This window comes from Aquarana catesbeiana, linkage group LG03 (assembly GCF_042186555.1).
Source record: "Aquarana catesbeiana isolate 2022-GZ linkage group LG03, ASM4218655v1, whole genome shotgun sequence".
In the NCBI taxonomy this organism is placed as follows: Eukaryota; Metazoa; Chordata; class Amphibia; order Anura; family Ranidae; genus Aquarana; species Aquarana catesbeiana.
Window position 1 is genome coordinate 15654522 of NC_133326.1, and position 7719 is coordinate 15662240.

The following is a 7719-nucleotide window of genomic DNA, read 5'->3' on the forward strand; positions in this document are numbered from 1 at the left end:
GTAAAAAAAATGGAATGGGGTTCCCCCTCAATCCATATGGGTTTGGTATGGATTTTGAGGGGAACCCCCACACCAAAATAAAAACTCAAAATGGCGTGGGGCTACCCTCCAAAATGTATGCCAAATCCCCTATCTGAGCATGCAGACCAGGAAAGGGGGGGTACAAGGGCTTATCAGAATATGGAAGTCCCCCCAGATCCCGGCCTCACCCCTATGTGAATGAGTATGGGATACATAGTACTTCTACTCATTCACTAAAAAATTGGTAAAAGTGAATGAAAATACAACAAGGGTTTTTGACAACTCCTTTAACCACTTAAAGCGATGTTCCGCCCACCGCTGCAAAAATTAAAAGCCAGGAGCTACACATACTGCAACTGCCGGCTTTTAATAATGGGAGACTTACCTGTCCTGGAGTCCAGCAATGTCGGCACCACAGCTCATGTTTCCATCAGCTGTCGGGTGCATGCCGCTGCCATTGTGGGTAAGGGAACCCGGCAGTGTAGAAACCCTACCCAGGTTACAGAACCCCCCAACTGCGCATGTGCGAGGCTCCGCTCCTCTCTCCTACTGGCCCGGCAGGGGGAGGAGGAGGGAGCCGAGCGGTGACGTCATGGGCCACAGCCCAGACTCCCAGAAGTGGGAACAGGATACCTGTCAAAGACAGGTATCCGCTCCCCCCCGCCTCCGAAAGGCAACAAATGTGGCACCTGAGGGGGGAGGAGACAAATCAGCTGAAGTTTCACTTTTGGGTGGAACTCCGCTTTAAGGACCGGAAAGATTTGCCCCCTTAAAGTGTTTGTTAACCCAAAAAAAAAAAAAAAAAGTAGATTCTGGTCCCTTCAAGCAGATTACACAGCACAGTGCTTGTGCTATGTAATCTGCCCCCCCTCTAAAAAAAAAAAAAGCTGAACCTGGGAATTCCTGTATGGCCTCTCTAGAGCATGATAACAAGGGCTGCTCCTCCCTGATCACCGTGGTCTAATTGCGGCCCTCCGTGATAGACTGCCTGCTCTCTGCTCTCCTCTCTCCCCCCTCCTTCCTGTCATCCTACTCTGTGTCTTTCTCCGGCCGGCCCTCCCCCGCCTCTATTCCTGTAAAGTAAAATTAAAAATTTTTCACTGCCAGCCCCTCTATTAGAGGCTGGCATAGCACACTGTGTCACTAGTTTTAAAAAACGAGTGCTAGTGATATGACTGATTTCTGATTGGGAATCTAAAACAAAGTTAATACTGCAGCTGCAGGAAGAGATTCACAGGACTCAATCACTGTGTTTAAAATGTCCGTTCAGTGAAAATGTATTATTACATGTTATTTTATACATAGATAAGAAAGGGGTGGTGTGAGATGTTATTAAAAACTAACAATTAGAAATATGTTATTAAAAGCTAACAAATAGAAATATATTATTAAAAACTAGCGAAAAACTAACAGAACAATTGCAAAAGTAAAACCTTGAGAAGGGAGGGGGGAGCAGAGAGCGTTTAGTAGGAGAAGTGTCTGTGTGTTAGGTGAAGGTTACAGAACACATTTCAACAGTGAGAACAAAATGGATTCTCTTGTGCTTAAATGAACAGTACAGTGAATGTCCATGTCATTTCCCCCCTTTTGTTTATTTGACACCATTCTTTTCCGCGTTACATTCAGCCGATTGCTGGTGACTCCTGTTACATTGGCGCAGAGAGACGGCGTCCTGTTCAGCTCTCTCCTAGCTTTCTCACAATAATGGGTTCATCAGGGCTGGTGGTACATTTGTTGGTACAGCGGGTAGCCACATAGAGGCATAGACTGATGAGGAAGTAAATAACAAATATGAGAAATAGGAACATCACAATGTAAGCGCCTAGTCTCTGCAACCATGTTGCTATGCCATATAAAAAATCACCAAAACCTCCTAAACCCTGAAAGGGGTTCCATCCATCTTTAGCAATATCTCTGGCCTTATTCTGTAGTTCTCTTATCTTAGCAAGATGCCCTTTAATAATGTCCTCATTATCAGAAATGTATATACAAAAGTCAGTACGAAATACCTTACACATCCCACCTTGAGCTGCAGTGAGATAATTTAGCGTTAATCTGTGCTCTAATACTACTTTTTTAAGCTGAGCCATTTATTCTGGTCCTGTTTAGATCAGTGAAATTGAGAGGCATTGCTATCATGGGTATTGTTCCTGTTTGGGGATGTAAGTGAGAACACACCCAGCAGTTACTAGCGTTGCTATGGGTTGGATACAATTTTAACATTTGGATGAAAGGGTTAATTTTCCATGTCTCAGTTCTCACAAACAACAAAAAGAAAAGAAACATTATCATCATTTTTTCAAAGGATATCATCACTTCAGGATGTTCTTGCAGTGACTGGCGTGAATCCAGGTGGGCTTTCCTTCTAACTTGACAGCAGAACCGGTTGTCAAAAAGCACCAAATGTGGTCTGTCAAATTTTGGTTCTAGTGGCTTTCTGACGTGTCACTTGACCACCACCCAGTCACCTGGTTGGATTCTGTGAATACCTGAAACAGAATCTGGTTCGGAGATAGATTTATAAACACCTTCATGTATTTTATTCAATGTTCTTTGCAAAATCTGAACATATTCTAACAGATTAGAGTGAGAAGCCTGCAACTGTTGGGGAAAATATAGCCCTGTTTTGGGTGGCCCTCCAAATAAAATCTCATAGGGGGACAGCCCATGTGGTTGTTTAGGGGTAGTTCGTACAGAATATAGGGCTAATGGCAAAGCTTCCACCCATCCTTTTCCTGTATCTGCTTTAATTTTTGCACATCTGCTTTTCAAAATTCCGTTAAGTCTCTCAACTTTACCACTACTTTGTGGATGATAAGGTGTATGGACAGAATTTATTGCTGCCCGGGGGGCGTGACCGGATGTTGGAGTGAGAGGAGGTGTGTGAGACCTCTCCCCAGCTCGATGCCTCCGTGACCATCCAAATCAGCCTGGCGGAGCTAGCCTAGCCTGATGCGCCTTGTCTCCCCTGCAGAGCAGACACCTACCCGACCGCCTGGTTCTTTCCAGTCCCCCCCCGGGTGGAGATCGCCGGGACGCAGACGCTGTCGTTCGGACAGTGGGAAAGGCTGAGGACCAGGGGAGGACGGCGCTAGTAGCTCCCCCTTGGAGCAGCGAGGATGAGCCTGAGACGTCTGCCGTGTTTGGGAGGTTGTCGGGGCAATGGCGGCGGGGACGGCGGGGATGGTGTTCGTCAAGAAGGCGGCCACCAGGAGCGACCCTGCGCTGCCCAGTCAGCCTGGCAGTACTAAGGTACCAACTATTATTAGCTGCCATAGAAGCAGACTATCTTTCTCCTCCCCCTAATAGCTGAATTGCTTCTTTTGGCGTGGCGGAGCGGAGGCTCAGGCAGCCTGATCCATTGCTATACAGTGGCCTGCCTCTTGTGAGGGAGAGGGACACTTAGCCGGCTTGTGGAGGGCTGTGCAAATAAGCTAGATGGTGAGCTCTTGCAACGGTGCAGAAACCTAGCAAAGTTGAACTATTTCTTACAGTAGGTTGGGCGATAGCACCAACAGCATTTAAATACAAGCAGGACATTATTGGGATTGTGATAGCACTGAAGCAAGGCAAACTCGACGAGCTGTTAACCCCTTCATATATTCTCTTGTGCTGCGTAATCGGTCATGACTAGAAAAAAAGGGAGAGGAATAGCAACAGCAGGAGAGTGATAGCTCTCAAGCTATCCGCTCATCTAAAGAGAAGGGGAACCAGGCGGCAGCAGCAGCAGCGGCCAAACTGGAAAAATTTGCACATACTTCTACCCCATCACCAACTAAAAGCATCCAGCAACAGCAAGAGAAATCCTATGCGGGTGGTCCTGGGGATAGAAAGAACCTAGGCAAAGGGTCGGCGGCAACGCACACTACAAAAACCGCGAGCAGCAAAAGCTCAGCGGGTGAGCTCTCGGGAATAGCGACCAATAACGTCGCTGACCTAAACGCACTAATGACAGCTGGGCCCACATTGAAAGATGTTTTATGTGCTGTTAATTCTTGCAAGGACTCCTTGAGCGACCTGCGCGATCAGCTGAAAGGGTTAAAGCAAGAGCTACTTTCAGTAAGTCAAGAATTGCAGAGGACTATTGCTAGAACAACTACTCTGGAGGAGAGGTTAGGTCAGGTAGAGGATGACTTAACCCCAATGAAGCTAGAGCTCAAAGCAATGAAAACGCAGATGGGCCTATACAAAGCTAAAATCGAGGAAGCAGAAAACAGGTCTCGCAGGAACAATGTGAGGGTGGTGGGCCTACTGGAGCGGTGCGAGGGTTCCCGTCCTGAGGAGTTCCTGGAGAAGTGGCTCAGGGGGATACTTGGGACGGAAACCTTTTCTTACCTCTTCGCAATTGAAAGAGCCCACAGAGTGCCGTCTAGGGCCCCACCATCAGGGGGTTACCCTAGGCCAATAATTATGAAACTCTTTAACTACAAAGACAAGGTGACACTGATGTGCAGGGCCAGAGAGCTAGGGGACATCCTGCACAACGGAGTCAAAATCTCATTTTATCCTGACTACTCTCCAGACTTGCAGAAACGAAGGGCTGAATTTAAGGACATTAAACGCAACTTACGGAATTATAAAATTGAATACGCTTTTCTGTATCCAGCACGCTTACGCATTATTGCTTTAGGGGCTACCCATTTTTTCAATACAACGGCAGGGGCAGCAAAATGGCTCGAAGACAACAAAAAGGACTTGTAGAGTTACGGGTTGTAGCAACTGAATAACTTTAGCTAATTTTGAAATTTTCTTTTATTTTTTTTCTTTTTTTTGTTTTTTGTTTTGTTTGTGGCATACAGTGGATGGCACGGGGGAGGGGGGTGGTGTGTGATAGACGGAAGCCACCGATGAAGGATGCAGGTTCTTTGGTTATGTATGTTTTTTGTGTCATTTTGATATTTTTGAATCGGGTTGTGGGAGGGGGGGAGGGGATTGAAGGTGTATCGCAAGGTAATTGACCCGTACCTGAGTAGGGGTAGGGGGCTCTTTTTTGAATGGTTGGGAGGGAGGAAAAAGGTCACGAGTAAAACCCCTTGGCTAGCCTAGTTAGGGGGGAGGGGGGGTCACGAAAAAGGGAGCGGAGTAGGGGGATAGATAAAATAAAAGAGGGGGGGAGGGGGGGTTATAGAGAGAAGTAGGGTTAGATTATGGGGTGAATATAAGGCATTAGGGAGGAGGGGGCCTATAAAATAAAGTACACATGCACACGTTGTCTACACTCGTTATTAAGTGGCACAGGGGGAGAGGGTAGAGCGGGACCCAGTTGCAGGGCCCCCTCACCTCTCTCCCTCCTTATTTTTCTTTTGACACAACCACAGAGACGATGGCAAGCTTTGGAGACACAACTGCACAACTTCTTTTTTTGTTCTTTTTTTCCTTTTTTTTCCTTTTCTTTTTCTTTTATTTTTTTCTCCTTTTTCCTTTTTTTTCCCTCTTCTCTGTCTTCTTTTTTTCCTTGCCCTGTTGTTGCCTCATCTTCCTGGCTTTTTCTTGCTTTTTCTTTTTTCTTTTTTTTTTTATCTCATTTTTAGATGCTCCTTAAAACCCTAAATATAGGCTCATGGAACATCAGGGGCATGGGCGATCCCGCTAAAAAGGCAGCTGTATTCTCAGTAATGGAGGCTTACGGTGCCGAACTGGTTTGCCTGCAGGAAACTCACCTCACCAATGAAACCAAATTACAAGTTCGGAACAATAAATTTCAACAACAATATCACTCAGTCCACTCCTCTTATTCAAGAGGGGTGAGTATACTGGTAAAGAGAGGTGTTTCATTTTCCTGCAGGGAAGTCAGGGTAGACACGTTGGGGTGCTATGTCTTTTTGAGCTGTGTAGTGGAAAACAAACCTTTGGTGATAGCAAACTTTTACATTCCTCCTCCGTTTAAAACGGAGATTATGCTAGATCTATTAGAGTTTGTGGAGAACAAGGTAGATACAACCAATAATAGTAGTAGGGCACTTTAATGCGGTTCTGGACAATAATTTGGATAGGTTCTTGCCTGTGACCCGGATGGAAAGGGCGTCAGAGGGGCGCCTAGGCCAATTTCTCGAGGAGATTGGATGGTGCGACCTGTGGAGATCTCATAACCCAAACACTCGGCAGTATTCCTGTTACTCAGGGTCATATTCTACCCTTTCGCGCATAGATATGTCAGTGGGCAACAGCGAAGCCTTGCGATTAATAAGGAAAATAGAGTACTGGCCGAGGGGGATATCGGACCACTCGCCCCTGACTTCGACACTAAACTTAAATGTTAGATCCAACCAGAAAATGTGGACAATAAACCCACTATGGTTGGAGTTGATAGGCAGCCCAGCAGAAGTAGTTCTCAAATTAAAAGAGTTTGTAGCATTTAACTCAGGTACAGCACCGGTAGGGGTAGTGTGGGATACCCTAAAAGCATTCCTTCCAGGGGATTACTATACCAGCAGGTTGCTATAGTGAAGAAAAAGTTAAGGGAATGGGATGTAAGGGCCAGAAGGGAAGCTATGGAATCAGAGGCACAATATGCGATAGACTCAACCCCTGAGAAACAAGAGACTTGGCTCAAGAAACAGCAAGAGTACAAAGCAGTAATAAACAGAAAACCTGAGGCTTTTTTAGAAACAAAACTTTTATGGCGAAGGGGAAAAAACGGGCCGGATGCTTGCACTTTTAGCCAAGTCCAATTTATCCCCATCGGCCATCTCTTCAATTAGGACCCCAGCTGGAAGGATTACATCCGATCCCGCTGAGGTCCTAGAGTCTTTTTCCACATTTTACAGAGACTTGTACAGGTCGCGACGGGGCTCGGACCGGCGCGATATGGATAGGTTCTTAGAAGGAATTGACTTACCCGTACTCTCGGAGAGGGATAGGAGAGAGATGGAGTACCCCCTGGCATTAGAGGAGCTGCAACAGGCAGTTGCGGAGCTGTCAGGCCAGAAATCTCTGGGCCCAGATGGGCTGCCACAGGAGATCTATAGGAAATACGGGGAGGTCTTGCTCCCGGAGCTCCTAAAAGTATTGGAGCAGGCGGTCAAGGATGGTGGGCTACCCCCTTCAATGTCGGAGGCCAGTATAGTAGTGATACTGAAAAAGGGGAAAGACCAATTGGAAGTCTCTTCTTACAGACCGATATCACTGTTGTGTTCGGATGTCAAGATTGTCGCAAGGGCGTTGGCATCCAGACTAAATAAACATATTGCAAAACTTGTGCACTTGGACCAATCGGGGTTTATCCCTGGTTGGTCCACCTTCACAAACATTAGAAGGGCTTATTTGAATCTTCAGGTACCAACAGATAATGTGGGATTCAGAGCCATTATGTCCTTGGACACAGCTAAGGCCTTCGACAGCTTAGAGTGGGAGTACCTCTGGTGGGTGCTAGAGAGGTTCGGATTTGGCCCCGTATTTATAAGCTGGCTAAAAATTCTATACAACCATCCAAGGGCAAGGCTTAAAATAAACAATGAATACTCAGAATGTTTTTCCCTTGAAAGAGGGACAAGACAGGGGTGCCCTTTGTCTCCCCTGTTGTTCGCTCTGGCCATGGAGCCGTTGGCAGGAGCGGTGAGATCATCATCCGAATTGCAGGGATTTCAAAGAGAATGGGGGGGAAGAAAGAATAGCGTTATTTGCGGACGATGTTTTATTTTTCCTGGGGGATACGACCTCCTCGTTGGGAAAAGTGATGTATTTAGTGGAGGATTTTGG